The sequence below is a fragment of the Ischnura elegans genome, chromosome 1, assembly GCF_921293095.1.
Source record: "Ischnura elegans chromosome 1, ioIscEleg1.1, whole genome shotgun sequence".
In the NCBI taxonomy this organism is placed as follows: domain Eukaryota; kingdom Metazoa; phylum Arthropoda; class Insecta; order Odonata; family Coenagrionidae; genus Ischnura; species Ischnura elegans.
The window spans coordinates 140,277,151-140,297,686 of record NC_060246.1 but is presented as its reverse complement, the minus strand read 5'-3'; the positions used below and the strand labels follow the sequence as shown (position 1 = coordinate 140,297,686).

Here is a 20,536-nt window from a genome sequence, read left to right as displayed (position 1 = left end):
ACTTCCCCGATAAAATGTTTTGCTTACGGCTCTCTCTTTGCAACTCAACTCTCTCCGATACGTAGCAGCAGCTCCGGTGTTGCAGCGCTCTCTCTCGACGGCACAATGCTTTCCGATTACCAACAAACACAACGGCTGAGAGTTAAGTAGAGCACCTCAAATCAGAGACTGTTTGCAAAAATATTTAAAAATCCGTGCATCACATTTTTTAGTGAAATAATGACAAGCGACTCTTTTTGCTTAGGATTTACGCAGAAGAAAAGCAGTTTCAGGCAATGTAAGGGGAAATTTCAAAAAAATAGAAAAATTAAGAACTAATTTGGAAAAATTTCGGTATCTGTACGTTTTGCAGTTGAACCAGGATCCTATAAGTTGTGGCGTTATTATTTAATGATGTATATGGCATGGTGTATTAATATTGTATTGGCATTTAATAACTGGATATGATAAACCTTAGATATTTTCATGCTCCCATCCTTCAGGTGATTAAAAATTATGGCCTTATCGAGTTGACATCACAGCATTCTTCTAAAAATCTAATCAAAACAGGTGCAAATACCTTGCCACAGTTTGCATGCTCAGGTCATTTAACGATATTTATTTTGAAATATTTTCGTAAAATATTAAAAACTCAATAAAAATCGTCCGTTAAAGATACCTTTTAATGAAAACCTGTGATTTAAAAATAAATACAGTTAGTTGAACTTTGCACCATAAAATCTTCCCACTCATTACCTCAGTTGGCAACTGGAAAAGTTCCCAGAGATAAACTCCCAAGTTTAACAGTCAAACTTATGCGATTAAAACTGAGTGATCGATTGCTTACGCGCCCTGACGTCATTGGCGGGGATCCCCTCACGTAGCAACGATCACTAATGCCACGTTCGTTTAAGCAGGATGAACCTAAGTACATCTCGGTGGGATTTGGGGAGCGCCGGAAGATTGGGAAGCGTGGGAGAGGAAGGGGGAGGTGGTTCGGGGGAGGGGCGGTCGCCAATGGATGGAGGACGGGATTAGCGGAACGGAGAGGAAGTGACTAAAAAAAAGCAGCGAAGGGATCCATGAAAAAAATTTAGCCATCCCGGTCTCGCATACCCTCAAATTTCAACAATCCTCCTTTTACTGCGGGCGCGGAGACTTTTTTTCGGGTCAAGTTACACATGCGCAAAAAGAGTCGGCTCTTTCGTGGCTAGGACGAGCAAAGGCGGCAATATTTCACAGAAAAATACCATTAACCCTTATATCATCCACAGCAAACCTAAATCCCCTCGTAGAGAAAATAAATATAGCCTACTGTGTATATATATGATTTATGTAGCACGTAGTATTATAATAATTTTTAATTAATAATTTGTAATTGTTATATATTAAAATAATAGTTATACTAATTTATAGTAATTTCAATGCTAATATTATTCATACAGCTAATAGTATTTTAATTGAAATTTATATGAAAATTATGTTTTAATATCTGTTGACGCACTTTGTCTCCATTTATATTTGACACAAAATATTTATGATTTCTCAAATTTAATTATGATACATTTTATTCTACGCATTGAAATACTTCTAATAATCTTAATTTCATAATAAGCAAGAATTATCACTATTTACATGGAGTCGAACTAAGATCTCTCGGTAACACACCGAGAGCCTTTTGGAAGCGGGTTTTTTAGAAAAGTATATTTCACTATATTTATTTCACTGTCGTCCGAAATTAATATTGTCGCAGACAAATTGACAAAAAATATAAATAGCTTTTCAGAAGACCATTGAAGACAGTTGCCATTAACCCGGGAGTAGTCGCGCCTAACATGTAGCCTTACGTGGTCGCTGCGGGTCACTCTGACCCGCACTAAAAGAAATTGTTTTAAAGCTTAATTTACATTTTTGTTTTTTTTATAGCTTTATACATTTCAGTTCCAAGGTATATAAACCCAAACCATGTGTTTAAAAAAGACATTTTATTGCTTTTATATTTTTTTCGGAATTAAAGAAAAAGTATCACAAAAAATGAGATTTTTGTCATAGTACAAGTTTTTTAGTAATTTTACGGCTAACTAGCTTACTTACAATAATTTTTCACTCTTTAATATTGAACATAGGTTATAAAGAAATAAAAGATTAATATATGGCTTATTGTTATAAGAAAAAGTTTTCAAGTTATTGAAGCATGAAAATGTTGTACATATTTTCTTCAAAAAAAACACGAAATATCAATGAGCCATGGTTTATCACATAGATTAAAAGAAAACTTCCACTATTACTTCATAATATTTTTCCAATAAGAACTAATATTTACTTCCTCAACTTTATGTCACTACAAATGTCAAGTTATTGGTTTAGTTGCATCCCAAAGTCAGTATAGTTGAGGTATCTTGGCCACGCGTGAACCTACAAAACCCACAACTTGATTAGATACACAAATTTATTTTTTATAAAAGCACATCAAAACTTTCAGCTGTAAAAATATTGTGTAGTTCCTATGTGTATAATATAAAAAAATCCCCATTTATTCCATGTCAATACAGTTGGGACAAGTGGGCTTGGAGTGTTTGCCACAGACAGGGATGTTGCATGACGCACAGTTGTGAGCCGACTTGTTGCCTTGACGGTCGCAAAGTCCACACCGCTTTCTCTTGTTCAGGACTTCTACTGGAGGGCGAACAATGTCTTCTTTTAGTATGTCCAAAATATTGATACGGGTTGACTTTGACAGAGATCCTTGAAGACGAGTTCTAAGGTGAGGTGTCACTAGTTCCGTAGCCAACTCTTTGAGCCATTTCCTTCGTACAAGTTTTCTTTCTTTGTTATTTCAGGAGCAAATGATGAGAGAGTTTAGTCCTATGATGTCTAAAATATGGTAAAATGCTGTGAGGGGCCAACAATTTGTCTTTCTGGCGACAGAGTAATTGCCACACATTTTATCAACCACATCAACTCCTCCTTTTGTGGCGCTGTAAAATGTTATTATCTCTGGTTTCTTTTGTTCTCCTGTGGCATTGTCAATACTTTTACTGTGATGCATGGTGGAGGTCAATAGAACAACCTTGTTCTTATTCGGGACATAAGATACGAGTGTTGTCAAGTTTATGGCAAAACCAAAAATTGACGAGTGTACTTCTCGATTCTTAGTTCTCAAAAACTCTGGAGGTATCTCTTTTTTGTTTTTCCTGATTGTCCCAACTGTGGTGAGTTTTTGATTTTGCAAGAGATCATTAGAAAGGGCAGTACTAGAAAACCAGTTATCATAAGTGAAGTTTCTGTTGCTTCCACTTATCGGTTCGACAAGCCTGACTTCTACTGGAGATGGTGTTTGACTTATGTGTTCATGAGGTCCCGGGCGTTGTTTTCCAAGGTATACTTCCATGTTGAGTGCATAAAATGTTCGTGAGTCAACCAATGAAAACACCTTCAAACCATATTTCGCAGGCTTATTCCGCATATACTGCCTGAAACCGCACCTTCCACGGAAGGCCCACAACATTTCGTCAATTGTTGTGTACTCACCAACAGAAAAGTTTGATTTACATTCCTTTACAACAAATTCAAAAACATCCCTGAAAGGTGCTAACTTGTCCACTTCCATCCTCTGCACTCGGGTTCTTTTATCATCGAATCTTAGCATTCGAAGCAAAAATCTAAATCGATTCAAAGACATTACACACTTGAATAGACGCATTTCTTCCCACAACTCTTCTGCGTTCAGATGTGAAGCCTTCAACACACCTGCGTAATACAATAAACCCAACAGGGCTTTAGTTTCTTCAACTGTAGTGTTTTTACAGTCACGATCTCGGCCATATTTGGTGGTAACTTTAATGAAATGAAAGACGCGTAAAGATACTTAGTGGACTGTATTAACAATAGAAATGGTTCACATTACAGAATAGATGCTTCTCGGTTGATGTCACGCCAAACACTGCCCCCTTGTCTCTGTCTCTGAAGGTGCAGCCCTTGCACTAAGTCATGTCACACCAGGGCCTTCCCCCCCGACCCCACCGAAGGCCCCTAACCCAGTCCTCAACTCATACATCCATCATCGCGACCTCCACTCACCCCAACCCTAAGGTCCAAACCACAATTTTTGACAACGCTAATGGTCGCTGCGGGTCAGGGTGACCCGCACATGCACGACTAGGTCAACAAACGAGCGGAAACTGAAGAAACTCAACAGGGTATGGTAGGAGGGTTTTAGAGAAGCAGCTACACGGAAAGTGAAGACCGTTCGTTACTTTGCACATACAGGACAGATATAAATAGTTGCGTGCGGGTCGGAGCGACCCGCGGCGACCACTCCCGGGTTAACGCAGTATTTATTGTCCAAACAGGTAGATCTAACTTAACGGCATCCACGAAACTTCAGAGTACATAATTTAACTCCAGTTAATGAGAGAGAGAGGCGTTAGAGCTGAAAGCTCCAAGAATATAAGTCTATTCCGGAAGACAAATGAACTACGCAATTACAAGGAGCGTAATCAAGGCAGCGTCACGACATAATCGCACTAAGCTATGGCAAAATTTACCTCCCGATGCCCGACGCGAGGCGTTTAGCCAGTGTTTCACGCGGCTGCGGAACTCGTTCCCCCCCTCCGGTCGCAAATTGTTATCTTCGTTCTGTAATCACCGAATGGGACCGGGGTTTTGTGACTTCCATCAACCGACAGGTGCCCGATGCTTTTCAATTACATTTCCCACACATCTCTCTCACTCCACCATTCCCCTTCCATCATTCCCCTCCTCACAGTCTCCATTTCCCGATTTTCGATCGACACCAGCATACACCCCGACATAAAAGCGACTGCGTCACTTCTCCCCCTTTTCTACGCCAAAATACTTTCCTTCGAAATTCTGAGAAATAGTAAAATATATTGCGTCAAATTTAAATGGAGATTATACAGTCCATCAACAAACATTTTAACATAATTTCCGATGTATATATAGCCCTCTTTTAACTATACTTATATTATTTACGAGGCGGTTTCAGTATTCTGTTGATTCTATAAAGGTAAATGGTATTTTTCTGTGAAATATTGTCACTTTTGCTATTCCTGTCTACGAACGAGCCAACTCTTTTTGTAACTTGACGGCTCCAATCCTCCACCTCACCCTTTTCTACGCCAATTTTTTGTTTTCAATTTTGAAAAAAAAACAATTTGTGTCAATTATAAATGGAGAAAATACTGAGAGTAAACTGATATTTTGACATAATTTATTATTTGATTACAGTCCTTTGTTAGCGATATATATTTATATTTTTTATGAGGCGATTCAAATATTCAGTGGATCCTATACAGGTAAATGATATTTATCCGTGAAATACTCTCGCCTTTGCTTTTCCCAGCAGCGGAAGAGCCAACTCTTTTTGCACATGTAATGCGAAACTTGACGGCATCAATCCTCCACCTCACCCTTTTCCACGCCTCCTCGTCCTCCGTCATTTCGATAGATGGGAGATCCCCCGCCACAGTCCACTCCTCCATGTCCATCCTCCCTTGATATCACCCCTAGATCCACTCTTCACCCACTCTTCACCCACTCCCCTCCCCATAACTAACCAAATCCATCCGACGTCCATGCGCTGTGGGGCTATCTGCCTCTAACAGTCCGCAGGGCGCACCCGCTTTCCCTCCTAACCCAATCCCTGCATGCGGCAATCACTACCAGCCGTGTCCGCTCCATCTCCGCCCGCTTGGAATAGCTCTATCTCCACCACACCGGTTAGAGTTCCATCGTCTTCCTTCGGACTGAATCACTGCCTATCAGCGTTTCTCAGGGACGCATATCGCTTGCCTTTTATCAATAAAACTGTGAATCCTCAGACTTACACTGAAAATACCATGCTCCAAATAAAGTTTCATTACAAAACTACGCTCGTTCGTATGGATTCAAATTAACCAATATACGCGTCAATGATGATGATGATATGAAATTTGACACATCCGTTTGACTATGTTCACCAAATGCATTGGAATAATTAAGCTGAATCTCAATAGCAAATATTACCATAATGGTTTTCACAACAGAGTACGATGAATCATATAACCTTAGGACTTATACGGCCGCATTAAAATATTACAGAGGCAAAAAATCAGCTTCTAAGATTCTCCAAATAAGAACGAAGTAAAAAAAGACAGTATTAGCTCTATTCATTTCTAATTTTTTTGTAAAGAGCACAAAAAAAAAAGAATTCACAGCATAAAATTCATCTTATTTTACATTTCATAACATATTGCTCATTGTTCACAATGTTAACTACTCTGACCTTTATGAACCATTTGAAGGCTTCATACATAATTCAAACGTTTACTTTTTCAACACTTAATATTTTATTTAAATTTAGCCACTTAGAAAAGTTAATTCAGCAGGTCCTTTCCACTACCGCAGATAAATAATTAGCTCGAATGAATGCATCTCAAATTTATCTCCATAAAGACTTGATAACTGCTTAAAATATTTATTTAATAAGAAATCGATTACATGAATTAACATTGTCGTTGAAAAAAAGTTTAATTTTTGTGGAATCATTTTTATAATGACTTTTTCCGCTTGAACCTCGTAAACAATAGATAGAAACCATGGCTAAAAGAAGGCCAATGATGAATATCAACTGAGCAGTCTGGATTAGGGAATAACCTATTCATCGAAATGAAAAATAAACAACCTTGGTAACTTATCACTGGAAATTTTTATTGGTGCGACGCGTTTCAATGCTGAGGCGTCATTTTCAAGTACCGTCAAGATGCGAACTTGAAAATAACGCCTCAGCCTTGAAATGCGTCGTACCAATAAAAATTTCCAGTGATAAGTTGCCAAGATTTTTTATGTTTCATTTCAACATGCATTTTCACAAAGCTAAAGCCGAATCGATTGATTTCAATCCATTCATCGATAAATTCAAACGTTTGTAAGAGGAAATTTTTAAGTTACTTTGAAAAACAGGTAATATAATGCACTCGCGTTCGGAGCGCTCAAGTAAGATAGCCTGATTCAGGCTGCTGCAAACGAAGCACTACCGTTTCCACGAGGCCAAAGTCTCTCCCAACACTCAACTCCCCCACTCCAACGACGTGAGCATTGGTGGATGCTGGTGAATCGTTAACCTCCGGCTGCAGCATGATTGTACTCGGCTGATAAGGTCATTAGCGAACTACACGCTCTCTCCGATCACTCAACGATTCTTTTCCATTACGCGAGCTTTGCGCTCGACGTACGTATCGCCGGCGAGAATGGTGTTCCGTAAGCAGACTAGAACGATTTATTGCAGTCAGAAATAGCTCAATTGTGCGGAAAATTTATTATTACCTCCAGGGGAGGCATGTCGCATAAATGTGAGAATTAGTTTCCCCGAGATAACCATAGAGTCACTTCATGGTGTCATCTAAAAGAATTCCCTCCGCGTTCGTGCCATTCCCTTGTAATACTCTACTTAACTCAATAATTACTGCATTGTGCGCCGAATTGCATTCTGAGCATACAAAACAACGTTTATTAATATAATTTAACTGCAGCATCGGGTAATTGAATCATAGTATTTTACTCAGTGGTAAATTAAAAACTAAATACCAGAACTTCGAGAATTAAAGTTGAACGAAGAATTCAAAAAGATGAGATATCATTTCGTTATCTAGGCAAGCTGGCCTTTGTGACGTATCTCCAGCAATATCCCTATTGGATTCCTTCCACAAAGCCGTCCAATGCTTTTCGTTATCCCCAAACTTCAAACCAAGATACGAATTTATTGACACGGCCAATGATTTTAGAGTGGAGTGGGTAGAGATTGAAAAAAAGACAATGAGGGAGGGTAGACAATGAGGTTACAAGATTGAGTTAAAGTCGTCTCACTTTGCCCGTCATAGAAAGAGAGCAGAGAAGAATAGATAAATGTTTATCTGGGTTGAATATGTTATAAAAATGAAAATAGAGGTAGGAATATTAAAATTAAACTTAGGTTTCTTTCATAAAAATCATGAAAAATGTGTCACCTATTTAGACTTCACGGATATCAATAGCGGCTCACCCCATGCATTAATTCGACAGACTAACGGGAGATAAGTTATAAAAGGCTACTGTGATGACATTGCGAACATAAAATGGCACTTTCCTATCAATCCCTCAATAAGTAGATACCATTAGCGCTGACTCTAAAATGATCAGACAACTGGGTTAGGCTGTTGAATCCAAAAAATTGGACGGATAAGAGCAAAGAAAAATTTACGACCACCCAGGCCAAACAAGGAGCTAAGTCAGCTCCCAACTGAATGGATTCCTATCTAGCTCACAGTAATGGATCGCGTACCTCACTCACTTCTCACCACACAATAGCCTTGGACCAATTCACTCAATAAAATACGAACAAAATCACTCTAAAATGAAAGTCTTGCTTTGCTGATATTCCAAGGAAAAAAACGAATAAAATATAATGGCATCCAAGAGTGGATTTCGTAATAGAAGTCCTTTTCTGCCCATTGTACGTTCTTTTCCATGTTATAATGAGGATAATAATAGATATAATATATTTTTTGAATAAATTTTATATTTACCAGCCAATGTAGCTGAAAGCCTAATAGTATAACCATCTTGTCACTGAGGTTTCAACAGAGAGAGAGAGAGAAATGAGCTGAGACCAAAGATATACTCATTAAATTGGCTTAAACAGGCAAATACGAGACAAATGAATCATTAAAAACAACGCAAAGTTAGTAACAGCTTCCAAAAAAATTATACTTCTACGTTATATAGTCCATATGGAGGCCAAATGTACCCAGAAGTCTAAAATATTTTATCGCAATTTAATCCCTGAGCCACCGTAGCTATAAGTGCTAATATATTTTAAGGTACCACAATAGTCTTACAATCAAATCTGGAAATTAGATAACTTTTTGATACCCACACAAAACACATCCTACACGGTGATTTTTTCATTAGCTAAATTTAAATATGAAAATTAATAGAAAGTATGTACCCTCAAAGCTTTTATGACCTTAAACTGTTCTTTTCACGCACAAGGTTTTGTTTCTGAGCCATCTATGGTCTATTGACACCATTTTTCAGGCTCATAGACTGAAGGTAAAGAGAAACAGAAAGAGAGAGAAAGATATTGTGTTTTAGAGGGGTAGGGTAAAATCACAGAGAGGCTTGCTTGGAAAGAGAAGGGAAAAAGTTAAATTGAAGCTTGAGGATGGGTGGGGAGACGAGCAAATGTACAGAGAGTAAGGGGGAGGGATGGGGAAACGGAGAGGAAGGGCGAGAGTGGAGAGGGAGGAGAATCGGCCAATCGCGTATCGCGAATTTAATCGGAGTAAATAAGGGAGAGGAGAGAGAGATAGCTATGAGGGGGGGCGGGCGAATGGCGTTGGTGTTGAGAGGGGCCCTCTGTAGGATTCCCGGGAGGTATGACAGGCGGGAGAAGGGGGGATTGTGCTGAATTCTGTATTTGGAGAAGGGGGAGGCGAGTGAGTCCGGGGCGGTCACATGGGACGCGGCCGTGCATCGTGCATCAGTTGGGCCTTTGCATCACGAAGGGGGGGGGGGGGAGGTGAATATATGTCCAGGGGCGGGGGAGATCGGTGCACGGAGTGGTCATCCGGCAAAATGCATTCGAAGAGCAAATAGTGGTGTGTGATGAGAGGATGGATGGAGGAGGAGGGAGGGGGTACTGGGTTGTCACGTGGGGGAGGAGGGGGTGAGGTTTGGTTGACAGTATACATCACAGCGCCGCGAGAGAGAGAGAGAGAGAGTATGCCAGATCAATTTTTTTGCACACAGACGACCCCTGGCTATGCCCACACCATTATGCCCAAAGCCCCCGAGGGAAGAGGGTTTCGGGGACATCAATAATTACTTAGAATGAGTGCCCACACGACGTGACCAAGCTTGTTTTGCCTTTTAAGCTAATTAATTGTCATTGTCGAAATGACGTCTCCTTCCGCTCGAGCAGAAAAAAATGAGCAGTAGTTTTGTCAATGCCCTTCGCCGAAATAATGCGGGGAATGAAGATTCCCTGATTGCAATGCTGGGGCAAATGTTGATGGACGCCTGGGCAATTAAGACGCTTGAACATAGGAGCGTGCGTTTTTCATGCAAACAGCTTTGTTGTCCTCGAAGGACATCGTCGCAATTAGAGCTATTCTTTGAATGAGTTGGGCCATAAAGAATTTTTTGACCGGTCATCGGCCTATAGCAGCTTGATGAGGTAAACAGCAAAGGTGATACAGCCTTCAATTATATTCTCCCACAGGCTAGCTTATTCATATCTAAACAACTTAGTTTCACAAATCGATATCTTAGCAACTCTTTTCAGTAATTAAATGGTTCTCATATAGTTGTACACCCTCAAGTTTGATCAAATTCAAACTTATCGTAATTTACCTAAATATTCAAGAATAAATTCTACTGGAATGGACACTATGGAATTATTTCTCGTTAATTTTCCTACCATAAGCACGTTCATATGTCTGGAAACAATTAATATGAAACAAAATTATACACAACTTCAAAGAGTAAAGAACTAAAGCCATGCATTATAAAAGGACTAATTGTAAGTCGTGCATATTCTCCTGCTAATTCAAGCCTCAAGACTGTGATGATGGACACTACGGAAATGATTATGAAACTTTACCAACCATTATAAACTTCATTTATGTGGAAGCTAGATATAAAATAAAATGAAAAAAGTAAAATTAATTGAACGTAACTTCAAAAGGGAAAAACCTCAACTCGTGCATTTTAAAATCGGGAATAAATAAATCAAAGTCACAGTTTCAAAATAGTTGAGCGATAGGCAAAAGTTAAATATGACTATCTTTGAGGCGTAAAACTACTACGGCACAGGCAAAGGAAAAAATTTATTTCCCAAATACATCCCCAACCCCCAAAAAATGGGCAGGTATTTTCTTTGCCTTAATGTTACATCACATAAAATGCCAAGGCAACAACGACATGAAATATAAGATAATAGCATTTATCTCCATAACAAGTAATTTTTCTGTAAACATGTAGGCACTAGTTTTTCCAGCGCAGCTGCCTTCACGCATTCGGTAGGTGGGGGCTATTAAAATAAGGAAAATACGCAGACTAATTTTGGGAACATTACTCATGCGCTGAAAGCAGACTCTATTGCCGTTACAGAACTTATAATTAATCCTTCCCTACCTATTTTTCACCCGTAATATCGGTACAATAGCATGGACGTCAGTTCACTGACCGCACAGCGTACCGCCCTGAAACCAAATGGTCATCATTCCCTCGCTTACATCACCCAGAAAAGAATTTTCGATCGAGGTCGACCGACGATATAACTCAACCGATACTTAAAAAGAAGTGAGGCACGCGGGCTTTGGAGCCCGAGACACAAATTTGCGTTTTAAAGGAAACACAGCAGACGACTACGAAGAAGGCTGGAGATCTCTTTACTGCTTTCCCCTTAAGTCTTCCCGTGCAGGCAGACCCACCCTCTGCGCACTTGCCTCCACTACCCCCCTAACTTCCCTTTCTCTTGCCTTCGTCTCCGGCGAAAAGAAGCGAATGCTAATGGCGTTCGATGCGTTCAATATTCGCCATCATACGTCCCCCATCCCCAACTGTTCCTTACTCGACAGACTACCTCTCCCCACTCCCTAAATCTCATTTCATATTCATGCACCGCATTTTTCCGACAACGCTACCTTCCGGTAACGATCTTTCGGCTGAATTCTTTTGATCACAGGCAGAAGAGTCTCCGGGAATAAAAACGTCAAAAGAGAGATTTATTTTATTTCATTTTTTTGTCAAAGCACGGCGTCGCCGGAATAGCAATCGGAAGAAATGCACAATGAATCAGAATCATGCTTTACGAGACAGAGAGAGAGAGCGGGTCGTGGTTTGTGACCTACAAGGGGGTCGGTTCAGAAAACACATACAGCGTCTCAGTCTCGCCCCCTGACGACTCTCCGGGACTGTCTCAGGATGAAGTGGTGTGCCCATTCCCCTTTTCCAGTCTGTCCAAACCATTGGCTTGCTGTTTGTGGGGGGGAGGAACTCGTGGGAGAGGGTGACATTAGGGTAATTGGGACCAAATCCCTTGAGAGGGTCGTCAGGAGAGAGAGGAGCGGCACATGAGCACAGGGGTTGGTTGAGGTGCTTGTTTCCTCGCGGGGGAGGGAGAAGGCAGTGCTCCGAACTACTTGCAGCACAATTTACTTCTTTTTCTCCTTCGGTGTTACCCTTTCGGACGATTCTCCCCTCTTGCGAATACAATGGCCGCTTGAAAATGTTTTACGCGCGATAATTCACAGAACAACACATACGAATCTGAGAAAATAAGCACCCTGAACGATTGAGACTCCATACGAATTTATGCATCATTCTAGTGAAAGGGTCTATATATTTAACGTTTTTTTTGACCATATTCGGTCATTACCCAAGTCCAATACTTTGTGATTTATACCCTAATATTTAAGGATTTTCTATTGAACTCGTAATGTTTTCTTTTAAATTTCATTATTTTTAATAAGTTTTTACAGAATTTTCGTACGAAGATTTTCGCAGCTTCTTTTATCTATGCTTCAGGAGGTTCTCGGGTATTGCTGCGTACGTAACTTTTTCACTCAACGTTTCACTCCTCCTTCTGGGAGCGTTGCCATTCTCTTGATAACGCTCCCAGTAGGAGGAGTGAAGCGTTGAGTGAAAATGTTTTTTACAGAATTGCAACCACATAAAGACACAATGGTACTATAGGTAACTGGTGGTTTAATAATTGTACGAAAACCGGTAAAAATAAGTTATCTAATTGCTAAACACCATTGTTAACGTCAACGTTTATTCAGCGGTAAAATATGTGAAATACCACAAAACTCATGAAAAATATAGATGAAAGGCATATCTCGCAAGAGACAGTAGCAGATACGACGTAAATGTTAGAATCATGAGGTACTTGACAAGGCACATCGACTCTAGAGCAGAAGGCGACTCTAGAGAGTATCAATTAACTCACAGGGAGTATCTGTGTACTTTTAACAAGTCAATGCCGCGTGATCTATAGCTCTTCTATATATATGTAGATATAGAGATCCTGTGCCATCAATAGTACCCTTCCCAAAATCCCTTTTCCCGCGATTGGTACAGATCCACTAGTTTTATGCTTAATTCTTTAGCCTAGTACGACCTAATATTCGCCATTCAATTACGTTTGCAATTCCCGATGCAACATCATAGGCTTGTGGATTTCTCATGAAAACACTTCCATTTCCTCGTCATAACTAACATAATAAGGCGATAGTAAACATTAAGTACTAAATCCTAACCTTCTATCAAGCCTAGCACAAGTTCTAGCAAAGTTTGACTGCTCTAACAATGTATTAGAGTAATAGGTTTCTCATATTCAATATCTTGAACCAGACATAGTATTCCTACTTCAGGATATATACGGGGATTCACGCATAACATGGAAAAATAGAGTTCTTGAGAGCATTGAAAATGACGAAGTCATTAAATAATTCAGAGCTTCCATCACAAGGTCTTTCGTTGTAGGGTGGAACACACTATTTTCCAATTTTCGGAGAAAAATAGCGATCGACCCTACTGAAAAAATATCACTCCGCTGCTCTCTATGTTTTGAAGCATGAATATTTTCACAGAATCTAACTTCCACGGGTAATTTTTCATGCCACCGAAAAAAATTGCACGGCTGGTGGTTACAGGGCTAACAATGTTTTCTGAACAGACAAGGGACGGATAGGAAAGAATGAGGCGAAACATGAATGGCTTGAGAAGGGTTTCCACTCCTCGTCTAGCGCGGACAGTGGGCATTCTTTTTATCGGGCCCGTCCACAGCGGATGGAAAAGGAACCGAGAGTGAAGGGCCGTGATCACCAGGGCCGGCATTCCCAACCTACCCTTCCCATGATGCCTCCCTTCCTTCCCATCCCCTTTTGCCCTCAATCTCTGAACCATTTCAGCCCGCTTTTTTCTCTCGGACCTTTCCCTCTCGCCTGTATCATTAATCACAGACCTGTTAAAAATTTTCCCGGCAGCCTGCAACATATCTTTGTATTAATGGCAATGCATGATTTTCTGAGCGATTCCTTCTTTATTTTTTGTGGGAAGATTCCGACAAGCGCGTTATTAAACTTGGAAAATATGATTTTTTTGTACACACATTTTTTCATTCTCTTCGTTGGGTTCGGAAGTATGTGTCTGTTTGTATTATCTTCTTGTATAATCTCAGTTCTCAAAAGCCTCATCAATAAGTGCATTTATCCATCGCATGAACTTTTTAAAGAGCTGCAAACATCAAACTCGAGTGGAAATTCTTGAAATTTGTAAGTAAGGAACGATACCATTAACGTTATAGTTAAATCGTGAGAATGAGTTATTAGCAGTCATCATGAATAATAAGCTCACATAAAAAGGTTAGCTGACAGAAGATTATAGAAGAGAACTGCGTCAAACCAATCCAAGAGTAATCCACTTATGATGAAACAGGGTCACAAAAAATAACGAGGATATGGTTATTTATGAAAATAGAGTATAAGTAGCTCAAGATAATCATCGATGTCTAAAAGAAAATCAGAGTTGACACTTGTCTGCTTATTCCCTAAGAAAGAGAGGATAAATAATTTTAAGCTATTGACATCGAAATTTCAAAAAAATATATTTTCCTACGCGTATTTGAATTACAATGTTGTAATTGAAATAATTACCAATAATGTTAAACTAAAATTTTTTATCGATTTCTGCAAACAGCGAAATAGCTAATTTTCTAAGAAATCTATAGGAATTAATATAAAAGACAAATGTTTTAGCTGGTATACATAATAGAATAAATTACGGATGCCTATGAAGACTACCATCTATAAAAATGATCCGTTCTTGCAACTAAAAGTAGGCACAAAATTTATCCGCGTCAATGTCAAATTCTTAAAGCCTATGATTCAAAATTGCTCCCCAAAAGCACTAAACGTATTGAACGGGTTCCGAGATAAAAGGAAGTTTTCAAGCAAAACGGATTCCTTTTTACGGCGCCGAGTTCCAAATCAAAGCCGTTCCACAACTTCTACGTTCACCTGAAATGAAAACACGTAAATTCAGACCTAAGTGCGCCCATTACTTCTCCCCACCCGACGACTGATATCAACTGGTTGGCGTCGTAAAACTCTCTCTCTCGCTCTCCTCTGCACCGGTGGTAGGTACCGCACACAGAGGAATAGCTCGCCTTGCCTCGGCGGCAGCGTATTAACCGAGGATACCGAGGCCTGATTTAACCTGATTGCACTTGTAGCGGGCAGATAAAATCACGCCGGCCCCCTCCTCTACATCTCTCCAACCCTCCCCCTTCCTGCCCTTTCTCTCTCCTCGTCTCCCCAGTGCCTCCTCAGCTAACCCCAGCGAACAAGCATCTGTGGACGCACGACACGGCCCGAATCGCTCAGCCGCGGAAGCTCACCCCTTCCCTTCTGCCCCTCGACCGCCCAACACGAGCCAATCCAGCCATCCCTCCTCCTCCTCATCCCGGGCTGCCAACTCTCCCACGATGGGAGGAGGACGCACAGTCAACTGCGGATTTTCTGCGCTAATGATTAGTGAGAGGCACGTCCACTGATGATTAGGATGCACGGATAACCTTCAAATTATGGCCGATATCTGGGCACAGTTCTGTTGATTCCACCTCCAAAATATAACAACAAACAATGTGAGGTGGTCATAAAGAGTTTGCAGCAGAAGCATACCGAATATTAAAATGATAAATTCGTCACAACTTACCCGCACGGTCTAAGTATTTAGCGGTGAAAATGTTTTTAGTGCTTTATGGAAGTATTCTGAAAATTAAAATGATGACATATTCGACGAAACTTACCCTCCTATTTTCCATTTCGAAGAGCAAAAGTGCACATCAATTTCTCTGATTTTATGCCTTTGCAAAGACTTACAAGCTATTAGAAAGTAATACTCTAGATGTGTAGGTCCAAGTGGAAAATACGAAAGGTTGACTACGAATATATGCTCCAAATAGTGCCACCTCCAGCCCCTGCTATGTCAATTGCCATGAAAAAACATGGTGGCAACTTCGTATATAGCTTGCAAAGAAAGATACTGCGTTGCATGCGCTCCTTTGTGTGTTAGTATATTTATTTTATTTCAACGGATTTAAGTATCACAGCACGACAGACGAAAAAAAAATGCCATCAACTTATGATTAGTCCACCGAGCTCAAACAACAAACGCACCAGTAATCGGTAATTTTCTGCATGGATATTCCACCTGGTGATCCCACGATTTTCAATGCATAACTTCATCCTTTTATTCTTCTGCTTGACCACTGAGATGGATGAAATATTACACAAAAACATAATCTCAAAGACCAAAGCTTGAAAAAATCAGCAGCTCGACTGCCATTAGCGAGTGTTTATTCGTCATCAGTTCATTGGTTTGTGCTTATCGGATGGCGCAAATGAATGGGGCAAACGTAACGGGAGGCGCATCAGAAACATTCGGATCAAACGCCGCGGGCTCATCCAGTTAGATCAAGGGAATCGGTGGCCATGCGAAGGGACGCGCCCTCTGCCCACGCCCCAAATGCTATCCCATGCTATCTCGTGTACGCTGCGGCGCGCCTAACAACCCTGCAGATTTTGACGGGCTTCGCCCACCGACGTTTTTATATTCAGAAAATTCTTTTAAATAATGTGAGTGGCAAGAAGGTAGGAGAACAATGACTTTAGCTCTGTGTGCTCTTCACTTTTAGTAATTTCCTACTGATTTTTAAAGAGATTTTCCCATCAGAGATCAATTTATGAGCAAAAAAATAAGAATCTAGATTGATAGACGAAAACTAGCTTCAAATGTCTAAAAAGCAAACAGGCAATGGCACAAATAATATTTTGTCAATAATAATTTATACCTTGAAATTTTGAATGACGACATCGACTGTGATCGATGAATGCATGCTAATGTGCGCCGGGAAAAACAAAATTGTTTTCTGTTAATCTCTGGTCAATAAAAGTACAAAATTTTTAACTTTGAATTACAATGTAGTTGCTTGCCATATAAATTTTTCCCAACGAATTTCCAAGCGACGGTAATGACGAAAATGCTTGCCGATACGTAGGTGAAGAACTAAAAACTTTTTTTGGCCAAACGTGAGGATAAGGTAAAAAAATAACTATCAACTTAGTGATACATTATTTAAGCATGAACCAAGAAAGGAATATACCGGATAGCATGATTCCACATGTGGCTCATCGTAAGAAGAACAAATCCGACTCGTTAGATATTCTCAGTCCCATAGCTCGATTTTGCAGGGATACGTACTGTCTCCAAAGGACGCTGACTGTAGCACAGTGCGAGCAGGAGTCCCACCCCTTTCGTTGACGCTAGCAAGCCATTATCCTCCCCCTGACCTCCCTCCTCCTCCCACCCTCGCCGCCTCAACTCTCCTGACCTTCCCTCTCTCGCTCCATTTCCTCTCGATCCGCGAATCTCTTTTGCCACCGACAGCATTTGCGCATTCAATCCCGTTCATTTCCTGTCCTTCGGCGCGATATCCACTCGGCACACTTCAATGCTCGGGCGCAAATCTACGCCTAGTCTCATCACGAATTACATTTCCTCCCTCCCCCATTCCTCTCCCCCACCATATCTATGGAGCCCACGGACGGGAAAACAATATCCTACTACTACACGATTTGTTTCTCAATCCACGGTACAGCTTGCTCCAGCCTTTAGATTGCAATCTGTAAGAGTAACAAGAGTGAAAAAGCAACAACCAACATCAGCTCAACTGGTCCTCTTTGCCGTTGAAAGCAATGAGTTATTAAAGTACAGGTGACGAACGGTTTATTTCGGTGTATTTATGAGAATTTGTTAGTACCTGAAATCTAGAAATGACATACTTATTGATATGAGACTAATTTTACATACCTAAACTAAAAAAGATAACCATTGGATTGGCAAAGGAGCAAGCTATATAAGTAATATTTTAAAAGCATGTTCAGCAAAAACTGCCCTCGTATTCTTAATTGTATTATAATGCAATCTAAAAAAAACTATAAGTGAAGTGGTTTTTCCGATTCAGAAGGCAGTCGGATTACATTTTTATTCTGGAATTTGTTTGTATCGATATATTTCCGAGGATCATCAAATCTTTTGTGTAATTAATCATCTATAGCTTCGACTGAACAAACCTTTGGAATCGCAGTAATATGTATTTATTTTTTATTTTATCAGCCAGCAACAATTAATTTCCCTTTTACCAACAAATTTCTAATATCTGAATTTGCTACCTCAAATGCAATTGAATGAGATAATGGCAACAATTAGCATTGAAGACAATGAATAAATTTTATCTATAAATACATGACATTTGCATTTCTTTCTTTCCTCGCAAAACTGCCTCCAATCCCAAGTACTGACTTCAGTTTAACCTCAATGCATGCCTAGAGCATGCAAAGACAACGGCTTGACTACTCCACCCCAACTGATCCACTGTCAAATCACTAGAGACGAGGTTGGAGAGTGGAAGGAGGGGAGGGAGACGAGGGACACAGTCTGGTCTCACGAACGGTCTTGAGCCCGGAATTTACCAAGGTAAGGGGAATTGCACGGGAAGTCTTGTAGTGGGATTGAGGAGGAGGGAATCTTTAGAGATGACGATGGGGAACTTTAGAGAGAGAGGGCGAGGGAGAAGATAAGAAGAGAGGGAAATGAAGGCTTTTGCGACGGGAAGGGCGATTAGGGAACGAGGAGGCAAGGGGTTGGAGGTAGCAGTGCTGGCGGAGATAAGGGGTGCGGAGGACCAGAGATCGGCGGACGACAGTGGAGGAGTACATGCGAGCGGGAAGAGAGAAGATACGCGGAATGAAAGCTAGGAAAGCAGTGGGATCTCACCATGTAAAGGATGAGGAGATGAGGCAAGCGGGCGGAAATAGCAGGAATGCAGCATTCTAGGGTGAAAGTAATGCAAAGAAAAGCGTACGAAAAGGCTGCATATTAAAAAGCTGGAATTTCCATAGAGCGAGAAAGATGCTGATGAATCCGTAGCCTAAAGAGAAGAATACAAAAACAAATCAACAAAATATTTTCACCCCTACTTTTCCATAACCAGGGGAATAAAGAAAAGTTAATGAAGCATATTACAATCATAGTCGCTGAACACGTGCTTTCATTTTAAAAGATAATTCAATGAGACCTGAATCCTTCTCTGAAACTGAAACCTTCGAAAAGGAATAATTGGTGCTGTTATAATTATAAATAAATAAGCACCATATCCTTATCCCAAATTAGTAAAATTTTAACCTTGTTTGGGAAAGGACCCTGTTTCCTTGAAGTATACTTTTAGTAATACGCACAATTTGAACTGCAAACACTCTGATATAGATACCAAAACCTGATACCTTTACGTTAATATCGACCGTCACAGAAAGACCTGTGGATCAAAGCATTTTCCGCCGAAATAATTCGCATCCTTTTTTTTCCATTCCATCCCCAATCTTATCCGCGAAAATTGGGACTTAGGACGGAGAGCGCTCTGCCGTGTGCGTGTGTGTGTCCACCGAAATTAATGTGAGATGAAACGAGACGAACGGAGCGAAAATGAGGCGGCTTGGGAGGATTTGAGAAAACCTCTAAGGCCAACCATGGAAGCTGGACCCAGCCAGCTCTTAGCTGACCACCAAAAAAAAATAAAGAGTGAAGGCATGATGGGAGAAGGGAGAGGGTTTTTAGAAATACCCTCGGAGAAGGAGAAAACTACTGAGGCCTCAGGGGGATGGTTGGATGGAGGATAGCGTGATGGGGGAAGGGGATGTGTGGGGGAGAGATTAACGGAAGGGTGGAGAGGGAAGGGCTGGAACATGGTTGTTGTGGGTTGCCTGGGAGACGGAGGAGAGAGAGGGTGGTTGCTAGGGGTTGGGTTTTCCAGGGCACGGGGTGGGATGGATGGGTGGGAGGCCGGCGGTCGACAGGGTTCGATCTTATGGGATTACTCGACATCGCTCTCTGCAGGCCGCGGGAATCTGGGATGGTCCTTCCGCCTCCTCTTCCCTAGAGGGGTCTACCCTCCCAATGCTCATCCCTCTCCCCTGATTCCCTTTCACCACTCACGATTCCTCCTCCCCTCATGATTTTATCACGCCGTGCACCTCGCGGGCTCGCGACGCTTCCTGATGATCTCCTCATCCATCATGTGGTATCAGGCTCGGCCAGCTATCCAAAGCCGGCGGGTGATTCCGAGAGGGTTCGGTCACCTTCCTTCGCTTGACACCCACCCGTCAGTTGTTCGTCACCTTATGCTTTCAAAGTTTCCTGATTTTATTGCATATCATTGCCAGAAAGAGTGCACTTTATTGACAAGTTTCAGAGCAATTAACGGAACATTTAGCTAAATTCTCATCATGAGAATTAATAAAGCTAATTCGTAGGCGAGCAACATTTACGATCTGATGTAACAAGATAATAAGGAAAAATGAAGTTATAGCAAACTATGTGGACTAAATGAAGAAAAATCTCTATATTTTAGAGGTATAACTTTGTGAAACGCTCTCACAACTGCAATTTGACA

The 20,536-nt window shown here is 40.8% G+C and overlaps 1 protein-coding gene and 1 long non-coding RNA gene across 2 annotated transcripts in view; one reads left to right on the top strand and one right to left on the bottom strand.

Annotated features, from left to right (window-relative positions):
- LOC124171062 (CUGBP Elav-like family member 4) overlaps positions 1 to 20,536 on the bottom strand; it is a 711,449-nt gene that overhangs the window by 597,666 nt on the left and 93,247 nt on the right. The window lies entirely within an intron of this gene.
- LOC124171109 lies at positions 2,542 to 3,628 on the top strand. The gene is made up of 2 exons (XR_006867670.1): positions 2,542 to 2,743; positions 2,820 to 3,628. It is a non-coding gene; the product is annotated as an uncharacterized LOC124171109 (long non-coding RNA).